This window comes from Nicotiana tabacum, chromosome 6 (assembly GCF_000715075.1).
Source record: "Nicotiana tabacum cultivar K326 chromosome 6, ASM71507v2, whole genome shotgun sequence".
In the NCBI taxonomy this organism is placed as follows: domain Eukaryota; kingdom Viridiplantae; phylum Streptophyta; class Magnoliopsida; order Solanales; family Solanaceae; genus Nicotiana; species Nicotiana tabacum.
Window position 1 is genome coordinate 158,236,102 of NC_134085.1, and position 12,325 is coordinate 158,248,426.

Sequence of the window (12,325 nt, forward strand, 5' to 3'; positions counted from 1 at the left end):
AAAATTAGATTGCCAAGTAAATAAATAAATGGTGTAGTAACTCTGTCTAAGTTAAAAATCAAACGAATAGACCATTTCGGAACTTGTAAGAAAATTGTTTAGTTAAATAATATTGGTTAATTCCAGCATGTAATTGTTTTAGATTAAAATTAGATTTCCAAGTAAATAAATAAATGGTGTAGTAACTCCGTCTAAGTTAAAAATCAAATGAATAGACCATTTCGGAACTTGTAAGAAAATTGTTTAGTTAAATAATATTGGTTAATTCCAGCATGTAATTGTTTTAGGATTAAAATTAGATTGCCAAGTTAAAAATAAAACGCACAAATTGCGGGGCCCTCGATAAATGTTTAATTAAAATTACTTAGACTTCGGGATGAGCTGTTTAGCAAAATTCCACGGCCTTACCCAGAAATAATAATACGATAATTGCTTCAGGCGTGCATTTTAATAATCTTACCTTCTTAAATTCGGGTGTACATTTATGTGACCCAAATCCAAATCTCAACGGAGTCGGAATGTATTAACAACCATGGGCGCATTGATTGTGACATGGTTCGAAATGCATTTTTACAATGTTGCAATTCCATAAAAAATAAATAATAATAAAAGCGGTTTTAAACTTAATGAAAGCACATAAGTAATAACATGTAGTAAATCAGATATCTAGCCATTATAACAATTTAAGCGACCGTGCTAGAACCACGGGATTCGAGGGTGCCTAACACCTTCCCTCGGGTCAACAAAATTCCTTACTTAGAGTTTCTGGTTCGCAGACTTCATTTGGAAAATCGAATATTTTCCTCGATTTGGGATTCAAGATAAACCGGTGACTTGGGACACCAAAAGCCAAACCTTTCCCAAGTGGCGACTCTGAATTAAATAAATAATCCCATTTCGAATATTGTCACTTAAATTGGAAAAACTCTCTCGCGCATTCAACCCTTCGGGGCGGGCGCGTTAAAAGGAGGTGTGACAATATGGTTGTTTCATCTTCTATTTCTTCATTTTCTGCCTTAATTATGTCTAGCTAAACCCATTAGCTAGGGTTGTGGCTCAACCCTAGTGTGGGTAATTAATGGGTGTTGCTTCTTACTGATAGATTGATATTGAGTGTTTGTTATTTGGGTTAATTTTATGGTTTAATTAAGGATTGATGGTTGCAAACATTGATTCTAGCTTAGTGGGTCTTGACCTTTCTTGAGAAAGAGAGTCTATGACCCCAGAATTGACCCAACAAGGGATTGGGGTGGATCCATGAGAAATGGTAGTCCCAATTAACGGGTTAAACCTCGAGAGAGTAATCACCCTACTTGAACCCTAGTTGCTTGGTCTAATTGGCCTACCCAATTGATCTCGAGAGAGTCAATTGGGCAAAATCGCTCTCTCTACCGAGAGGTGTGAGAGTGAGTACAAATGTGCATGGTTATAACATTGATCCCAAATATGTCAATCTATTATTAGTAACATCTACACGTTAGTTAACCACCTAGGTGATGCCACGACCCTAGTGTCTTTCTCTGTATTAATCACAACTTAGAACATACCCTTTTAGCATAAATTAGCTTAAACTTGGAGTTGATAATAGTAGTGATTAAACAAAAACCCAAAAAATGGTAGAAGTACAATTAGGAGCAAACACACATTCCTAGTCTAAACAAATACGCAACTCCATTCCAAGCTCCTTGTGGAAATTGACCCCGATATCACTATTCGGGTAAAAGTATTAGCGCCCGCTCCTCCTACCGTTGTGTAAGGTTGAATTCGCTGCGATCAACTTTTGGCGCCGTTGCCGGGGAGCTTACGGTGTTGACTATTTATGTAGCTAGAATTGTGTTTTGCTTCTCTTTCCTTCTTGTTTACTAATTTTGTTTGTGTCGATCAATCAGGTACAATGGCTCTTAATGCAAATGACCCTCTCGATAATGTGATAGTGGGGGAGGAGGTAGAGGATCTAGAACAAGATGAGGTCTTACCTCAACTTCCACGGAGAGGCCGACATTTCAATATAAATGCAAATGAGAACAACAACATTCCAGACCCTCTTCCGGCACCGCTGAGAGTGGCTCCCAGAGTTTTACCAAATCAAGGATACGCCAGTGCTATTGTTCCTCCCCGAATTCGGGCGGGGAACTTTCAAATCACAAATGTTATGCTGATCTTGCTCGAGCAAAGAGGTTATTTCACGGGTGCCTCCGATCAAAAGGCCTACAAGCACTTGAAGGGGTTCGTGGATACATGTTGGGGTAGCAAGCAGACAAACGTGTCCGAGGATGCGTTGAGATTGAGGCTTTTCCCGTTTTCTCTTTGGGGTAAAGCATTGGATTGGTTAGAAAGGCTCCTCAATCATTCTATTACAACATGGGATGAATTGGCGGACAAATTTATTGCCAAGTTCTTCTCACCAAGTCATATGGGAGCTCTTCGGGATGAAATTCTAGCTTTCAAGCAAGAGCCAACGGAACCTTTGCATGAGATATGGGAAAGATATAGAACAATGGTGAAAGAGTGCCCTAATAACGATATGACCGAGGCTATGATTCAATAAACCTTTTATCGGGGCATCAACACCACAAATCAATGCATCGTGAACCAATTGGCCGGAGGGAACTTTATGAAACTTTCTTACCAAGAGGCATGTGATGTACTTGATGAAATGGCCGACAGCTCTTCGGCATGGAAAAGCGAGAAAATGTGCCCCAAGGTGACCCCACGGTCATCCATTTGCACAAGGAGTTGCACGATCATGGACAAGATATCGCCGAGCTTACAACAACTATGAATCAATTGGCAAAGGCGCAATTGCAACAAGTCCAAAACCCGCTCCAAGTCAACGCAATGGAAGGTGTTTCTATGTTGAAAAGGAGGCAAAGAGGACAACAACCTCAAGCTAATTGTGCACAATATGACAACAACAATGATGGTGGTGGTTATTCAAATGAGTGCTATGATGATCAAAGCGAAGAGGTCCAATATGTCAACAACTATCAAGGGAATAGAGGTAACTCTTCAAACCAACAATGGTGTCCTCAAGGTAATTGAGGCAATCAACAACAAGGCGGAGGTAATTGGAATAACAACAACCAAAACAACAATTGGGGTAATCAAGGCAACCAAGGAAATTGGCATGTTAATAACAATAATTGGGGCAACAACAACAATCAAGGAGGGTGGAACAATGGCGGGAACCAAGGCAACCGGGGGCAAGGTTTTCAAAGGCCCCCCATGTACCAACAACCGAACAATCCACCCCCTTTCCTTCTCAAGGTCCGAGTTCGTCCGGAAGCGATATGGGGAGAATTGAAAGCATGTTCGAGCAAATGATGAAAAAGAACCAAGATTCCGAGGCCTAATTATCTTCGCATAACACATCTATCCGGAACTTAGAAGTGCAATTAGGCCAAATCTCTCAGTCTTTAAATACTCGCCCAAAGGGTGCTCTACCAAGTGATACGGTAGTAAACCCCAAGGGTGGGCACAATAATCATGTGATGGCAGTGACAACGCAAAATGGAAGAGGCGGTGATGTGCATGCCTCAAGAGAAAACCAAGTTACGGTGGATGAAGATGAGTTACGAGATAATGAAATACCTTTGGTGGTTGAAGATGTAGTTGAACCAAGTGTGAGAGATGATACGCGGATTGATGTTCATGAGGTTGAGGAAGAAACACAAAAGGCCGTGAACCCATCTAGGGAACACGTGATTGATATGCCCGAGCCGGTGGTGCCCAAAGCTCGAGCAGCCTTACCTTGACCTCCTCCGCCCTATCCTCAACGGTTGGCCAAGCAAAAGGGTGACAACTAATTTAAGAAATTCATTGAGATGATGAAGAGTTTGACTATCAACGTGCCTTTGTTGGAGGCACTCGAGCAAATGCCGGGATACGCAAAGTTCATGAAAGATTTGGTTACAAAAAGGAGATCAATGGAGTGTGAGACAATCAAGATGACCCATCAAGTGAGCGCAATTGTACATTCTATGGCTCCGAAACTTGAGGACCCCGGTGCATTCACTATCCCATGTATCATTGGAAGTGCCGACTTTGCAAAAGCCCTTTGTGACTTGGGGGCAAGTATCAATTTAATTCCATATTCGGTCTTCAAGACCTTGGGAATCGGACAACCTCGTCCAACTTCTATGAGGCTTCAAATGGTGGACCGGTCAATGAAGCGACCTTTGGGGATTATTGATGACGTCCTTGTTTGTGTTGATAAGTTCATATTGTCGGCCGATTTCGTTATCTTGAATTGTGAGGTGGATTTTGAGGTTCCAATTATACTTGGAAGACCTTTCCTAGCTATTGGGAAGGCTTTGGTAGATGTCAAGGCGGGAGAGTTTACCTTCCGTGTTGGTGATGAAAAGGTGGTGTTCCATGTATGCAAATCTATGAGGCAACCGAATAGCACCGAGGTGTGCTCGTTTGTTGACATTGTCACGGCGGTGATAGTGGATGACACAAGTGCAATGGTGAATGTTGAAGACCCACTTGAAGCCGTTCTCTTGAACATGGATGTTGATGATGATTCTGGGAGAGTTGAATGTGTAAACGCTTTGCATGGTATGGGCTCGTATTCTTATGAGCATAGGAAGTTATCTTTGGATCTTGAGAATCGCAAAACTCCCCCAACCAAGCCATCTATTGAGGAGCCGCCGGTGTTGGAGTTGAAACCACTTCCTCCTCACCTCAGGTATGAATACTTGGGCCCTAATTTCACTTTGCCTGTTATTCTTTCGTCTTGTTTGACTAACGTGCAGGTTGACGCCACTTTGGCGGTTCTACAAAAGCACAAGAGGGCAATTGGATGGACATTGGCGGATATACGGGGTATAAGCCCCGCCCTTTACATGCATAAGATCATATTGGAGGAGGATGCGAGTCCCTCACTTGAACACCAAAGGAGACTCAACGAAGCTATGCAAGAAGTGGTCAAAAAGGAAGTTATCAAGTGGCTTGACGCTGGTGTGGTGTATCCTATTTCTGACAGCTCATGGACTTCTCCGGTGCAATGCGTACCGAAGAAGGGCGGGATGACTGTGGTAACCAATGCCAACAATGAGTTGATTCCTACTCGGACGGTGACAGGATGGAGAGTTTGTATGGACTATAGAAGCTTAACAAGGTGACTCGAAAGGATCATTTCCCGTTGCCGTTCCTCGACCAAATGCTTGATCGTCTTGCGGGTCGGTCGTTCTATTGCTTTTAGATGGGTATTTGGGGTACAATCAAATTCTCATTGCCCCGGAAGATCAAGAAAAGACGACCTTTACATGTCCCTACGGCACATTCGCATTTTTGAGGATGCCGTTTGGATTGTGTAATGCCCCAGCGACCTTTCAACGATGTATGATGGCAATTTTCATCGACATGGTGGAAGATATCTTGGAGGTCTTTATGGATGATTTTAGCGTGGTGGGAAACTCCTTTGAGGAATGTTTGACAAATTTGGACCGAGTGTTGGCCTGATGTGAAGATACAAACCTAGTCCTCAATTGGGAAAAATGCCATTTTATGATAAAAGAGGGTATTGTATTGGGTCATAAGATTTCGAAGAAAGGTATTGAAGTTGACAAAGCCAAGATTGAAGTCATTTCAAGGTTACCTCCCCCTACTTCTGTCAAAGGGGTGAGGAGCTTTTTGGGGCACACGGATTTCTACCGAAGGTTCATCAAAGATTTCTCTAAGGTAGTTAATCCGTTGTGCAAGTTGTTAGAGAAGGAGGCCAAATTTGTTTTTGATGAGAAGTGAATGGAGGCTTTTGAGCTGCTAAAACACAAGTTGGCAACAACCCCTATCATTACTGCACCCAATTGGAGCTTGCCATTTGAGCTCATGTGTGACGCTAGTGATGTTGCGGTAGAGGCGGTCTTGGGCCAAAGAATCAACAAGATGTTTCATCCGGTGTACTACTCAAGCAAGACGATGAATGAATCTCAAAGAAACTATACAGTCACCGAGAAGGAATTGCTAGCTATTGTGTTTGCCATGGAAAAGTTCCGACCGTACCTTATGGGGGCCAAAGTAATTATCCATACCGATCATGCCGCCCTTAGGTATTTGATGACCAAGAAAGATTCAAAAGCAAGGTTGGTGAGATGGGTGATTCTTCTTCAAGAGTTTGATCTCGAAATTGTGGACCGCAAAAGAAGTGAAAATAAAGTGGAGAACCACTTGTCCCGCTTGGAAGAAGAGGGGAGGCCTTCTGACGGCCTTGAAATCAATGATGTGTTCCCGGATGAACAACTCCTTGCGGTATCTATGCATGATATGTCGTAGTTTGCTGATATGGCAAATTATCTTATGACCGGTATAATCCCGTATGAGCTCTCTTCTAACCAAAGGAAGAAGCTCAAGCCGGATAGTTTGGATTATTATTGGGATGAGCCATATTTTTTCAAGATTTGCACCGATGGTGTGATTCGCCGGTGTGTCCCGGAAGATGAACAATTGAGTATTTTGGAGGCTTGTCATTCCTATCCCTATGGTGGCCATCATGGCGGGGTGAGGACGGCTTCTAAGGTGCTTAGTTGCGGTTTCTATTGGCCCTCCTTGTTTAAAGATGCCGGTGATTTTGTCAAGAGATGTGATGAATGCCAACGAACCGGTGGGATTTCTAAAAAGGATGAGATGCCTCTCAACACAATTCTAGAGGTAGATATTTTTTATGTGTGGGGTATCGACTTTATGGGGCCGTTCGTGAGTTCTTGTGGGAACACCTATATCTTGGTAGCGGTTGATTATGTGTCAAAATGGGTCGAAGTCGTCGCTTTGCCCAACAACGAAGCTCGAAGTGTGGTGGCATTCTTGAAAAAGAGTATCTTCACAAGGTTTGGTACTCTACGTGCTATCATTAGTGATGGTGGCTCTCATTTTTACAACCGGGCTTTTGATTCATTGCTTGCCAAGTAGGGTGTAAATCACAAGGTGACCACTCCTTATCATCCTCAAGCGAGTGGCCAAGTTGAGGTTTCCAACCGAGAGATCAAGAATATACTGCCCAAAACTGTCAATGCCAATAGGACCGATTGGTCGAAGAAACTAGATGACGCTCTTTGGGCCTATCGGACAGCTTACAAGACCCCGATTGGTATGTCTCCGTACCGGTTGGTGTTTGGGAAAGCTTGTCATCTTCCGGTGGAATTGGAGCATAAGGCTATGTGGGCCTTGAGAAAATTGAACTTAGAATGGGATGTCGCTGCGAATCTCCGGGTTGAGCAACTCAATGAGCTAGACGAGTTTAGATTTCATGCCTACTCCAGCTCGTCCTTGTACAAGGACAAGATGAAGTATCTTCACGATAAGTATGCCTGGGGGAAGGAATTCAAAGTTGGTGACATGGTTTTTCTTTTCAACTCCCGGTTGAGGTTATTTCCGGGAAAGCTTAAGTGTAAGTGGAGTGGTCCATTTGAAGTTGTCGGTGTAACCCCATTTGGTGCTATTGATCTCAAAAACAAAAATGGTGAAGTTTTCCGGGTCAATGGGCATCGTGTCAAGCATTACTTGGGAAAGTTTGATGACAGTACCGTGGTAGTACTCATTCATTTGAAGTGACTTTGATGGTAACATGCGTCATGTCGCGACGTTAAATCAGGCGCTTCTTGGGAGGAAACCTATGTCCTTTTCTTTCTTTTTGATTTCTGTGGTAGATTAGGATTTTTGAGCTAATGGTTTGTGAGATGTTGCAGGAATTGAGATTGAACCAGTGCAAAAACAACTGTGTAAAACAACAGTCTCTGAACAGTGACCGACGCGGCCGCAATCCCACTTTACGCGGTCCGCACCGGCCAAAGAAATTATTTCCAAGTCTCTGAACTGTGTTCATGCGGTCGTGTCCCACTTTGTGCGGCCCGCGTAGTACTCATGCGACCGCATCCCATTTCATGTGGTCCGCGTGCTTTCGCTGCAGCTTCAGGTAAAAAGGTTAAACCCCAGTGTGGCCTGCGGTCGTGTTCACGCGGCCGCACTGGATGGTAAGTGATGGGCCCCCCCTTGTTTCCTATAAATAGACCATTAGGGTCTTCAGTAGAACTTTTCGCCAAAATTCACTCCTGAGCCCTAAAAGTTATTGTTCACCTTCAGAGATCCTTCTTAGTGTTAATATCAACGGAATTTCTTCGTTTTCCTGGTAACATATCTCTCATATTACTCTTTACATAGCATTAATTTAAACTTTATACATGTTCCCCTAGTCATAACTTCTTCAATTTTTCTTTTTGATTTTCATTTTTTCATGATTAGAATAGTTCTATAGTGTTCTTGTTGCTCTTTGAAATGATGGGCATGTTGTAAATGAGTAGGGACAAAGTAGGATGCTAAAACATGAAAGATTTGAGCCCAGTAATTAAAGCCCTAGTTGCCCCTGTATTTTCAGCTCAGCGCGGCCGCGCACCCTGTTTGTGCGGTCCGCGTAAACCTTGAACCCAAAGGTTGATTCTCTTAGCGCGGCCACATGCCGGGTTTGTGCGGTCCGCGCCATGCTCCATGCGGCCGCATGCCATGTTTGCGCGGTCCGCATGGGTGAGGTTCAGAGGGCACCACTTTTCAATATTATGGCCAATGCGGCCGCATGACCAATTTGTGCGGACCGCGTTGGCTCCCATGCGGCCGCGCACCCTGTTCATGCGGTCCGCATGATCCCTAATCAGAGAGGTGTTGAATTCCAAAGTTGGTCAGTGCGGTCTGCATGCCTAGTTTGTGCGGTCCGCACTACTATCAGCTATTCTCTATCTGTGTTTCTGTTCTGTACTTAAACTCTGCAACTGCCTGAACTAACAATGTTAGAATTATTTGTGTGCAGAAAATGGTTAAACAATGAGGTCGTGGAGGTAAACAGCCCGGACGAGGAGGTGACCCCTCCTAGGGAGGTAAAGCTAAATTGAAGAAACTCACTCCCCAAATCAAAGCTAAAAACAAGAAAGCAGGTGGTGAGTGATGAAGAGTAGTCGGGGAGTGAGGACCTCCCTTCCCAGGATTTCTCAACGGGTTCGTGGAAATCCCCTGCAGGCCCTGCTAAAGCTCCATTGTTATACAACCTGAGTCGTCTGAGGGCTCAGAAGCAGGCAGTACCAAATACTCCACCTCCCCCACAGCTTCAGAATCCGGGAAAAGTGCAGAAGACAAAAACAAGAATGATGAGGAGGTCCCGGACAGTGGGGTACCTAGAGTTGGGGGAATTGAAAGAAGTAGAAACCCAGCTGTATGGCAGGACAGATTTGTCAGCGAGGTAGCCTTTCATAAATTTCGGGAAGTGTGGCCAAAGAAGAAGCTGATTCCAGAAAGAAGAATAGTCACCCGGGATTTGTTACCCTACCTTCCCAGAGTCTATGATCAATTTCTTACTAGAGTGGGGTGGGATTTCTGTAAAGATGAGCTGATCGATGCAAATGAACATATGGTGAAGGAATTCTACTGTAATGTAGCCCACATCAAAGAAGGGTCAATTGCAACCAAAGTGCGGGATAAGACGATAGTGTTTTCGGCAGAGGCGTTGAACGAATATTTGGGTTTCAACGAGGAGGATGACGCTTTGTACAAAGAGAAATTAGCGTTGAAAGAGGAAGCTCGTCCTTGGGTGGCACAGTTCTTAGCTCAGCCGGGTACCATTCCGGAATGGATTCAGGTGGGGAAGAAAATACCGCGAAAGGACCTTAATTTTGAGGCAAGAGGATGGTTAACTTTTGTATGCAACAGGGTGGACCCTTCTTCCCATGACCAAACCATTCCAATCGCCCGAGCGGTTCTCATTGCGTCCATCATGGCAGGTTTCCCCATCAATGTGGGGAATGTTATGTACAGTGTGATCACATCCATTGGCATTGATACGGACAGAAACTACCCCTACCCGAACACCCTCACAATGTACTTTGAAGATGCAAAGGTAAAAAAATACCCCGTCGATGTTGAAGTTCGGCCGGTGTCCCCGTTCTCGTGGTTTAATATTCAGGGGCCGGACAACCCGAAGGGGGATAAGAAGGGAAAAACATCCACCTCTGCCCCGACTGGCCAGTCTGAGGAGCCAGTTGCGGTAGAAGCCTCTGTTGAGCCACCCACTCCCGCTGCCACTACTGTTCCAGACATCCCATCCTCCTCTGCGGGTCCTAGTTCTTCAACTGGCCCAGTGGTTCCCACCTCCAAATCCAACCCCCTCACGGCCCAGCAATTAGCAAAGACATTGGCCAGTTTGAACAACTGGATGTCAGTCTCGACATCCAAGTTGTCCACTTTGGCTACCACAGTTGCGGCCCAGTCTTTTCCAGCCACAATTGAGATTCCTCAGTCTATTGAGGAGACATTGAAGACACTCCTGGCCAACCAGGAGAAGATTTTGGCTACTCAGGCTGCCTTAACATAGGCAGTTAATGCACAGGGCAAAGCTCTAAATGAGCTTGCCCGAGAACATAAAAAGATGAGAAAATCTCGGGCATCCAAGGATGAGGTGAAGGAGATCCGAGCTGAGGTTGACAAGCTAAAGGCAGACCAGCTGCCTTTAGACTTGTTCTTTGATGAGTCAGCACCTCCACCATCAGTAGTTGTACCGGAGCCACAGCAGGAGGAGGAGCCTAGGCACCCAAGGAAGAAGAGGAAGCTTCCTAGCACTAAGGGTGTTGTGATAGAGGTAGCACAGGTTCAGAAGGATACTTCTAGTGCTCCACCAGATGTTCAGCCTGTCCATGACCCGGCCCCTGTCCTAGCAACAGAGCAGCAGCAGGCCAGAAACCAGTTTGAGGTTCACGCCAGTACAGAGGACCAGGGGACCACTGATCAGCCCATGACAACGGATCAGTCTTGAGGAGACACTCTATATCCTTTCTCTGTTTATATGCTTATTTTGGTAGTTGGCATTGGGGACAATGCCAGCTTTTATTCGTGGGTGTGTGCCCTACTATTTTGTATTTTGATGGTTGATACATTTGGGATGACTGTACATATTTATTTGATTCTTAGCTTATGTTGCTAGTTGATAGTTGGCCTGTATATAACTTTTCATTCTAGTTACTTTTTTACTTTATGTACATACTCATTTCCCCCGTTGTATATTCTACTCCCCTATTGTACATATTTATTCGGGTTTTTTTTTATTTTCGTTAAAAATTTTCGTTTGTAGCTTCATAGTAAGCATGTAGCCTTTTTGTTTTGTTTTGGCATTTGCAATAAGCCCTTGGTTTTCTTAATGCCACGGTTCTTTCCAAGGGTAGAGTGTTGTGTGAACCGGGTGGCTCTTCCCAATGATAGATGGCGTGACAACCTTCTTAAGGGTTTGAGTCCGTTTTTGATTTTTCGTTTTTTTGATTTTCAGGTTTTGCAGTCAAGGATACCTTAGGCAAAGCTTCACTTGGGCCTAACACATTTGCCTTTGATCCCATGGTCAAAGACATAATGTTGTGCTTAGGATGGTGAAAGTCGTGGCCTTGAGACTCTTGTGTTGACCAAACAGTCATCATGTGGTCGTATTGAACCATTGTGCGTTTGAATCGTAACTAAGGTCATTGTGGGCCCTCGACTCGACATCTTTAGCAATCCTTGAGTGTATGTGGTGAGAATTCGATTTTCGAGTCCAGGTCCCGAGTCGATGGTCTAGAACTTGCCTCGAATGTTTGTTGAGGTGAAATCTTAGGTGAAATTTGGCTTGAGAAGTGATTGTAGGCTCTCCTTGATCCAAAATGCTAAGATTGAAAATTTCCATGACCTACCAATGAAATGATCCCTAGTTAACCCTTTTGAGCCTTGAACCTTCTTCTTTCAAGACCCGAAGCTACAAGCCTATACCCGTTCTTAACGATACCCTCTCGTGGAACCCAAATCTTCCCTTGAGTAGATGGCAAACGTCTAAGTTTGGGGGGGAGACAAGAAAGAAAACAATGTGGTAAAAAGGTACAAAAGCAAAAAGAAAAAGAAAAGATAAGACAAAAAGAAAGACCCAATTGAATAAGGTCAAAAAGGGAATTCAAAGAAAACAAAAGTGAAAAAGGGTGTGGAAAAAGTAAAAAAGGAGAAATGTGTTGAATTGCATGAAAACGGGTGACATTGTGTCTCTCTAACCCCTTGAAAAAGAAGTGAATACTCAAATGAGTCAAGAAAGTGTGCCGAAATGAATCAAAAGAAGTGCTTAAGGGAAGATTGAACCCACTTGAACAAAACTATGTCCTACCCTTACCCAAAAGCCTTCACAATAACTCCATAAAAGCCCTACATGATTTTGAGTTGAAGGGAACCTACATTAGTGGATACTTACATAAGGGGCAAGCATATGGTACTTAGAGCCGGACTTGTGGCCTCTTCCTTGAGAGAGATGAGTGGAAATCCATCAACCTCGGTTTGTGTGATA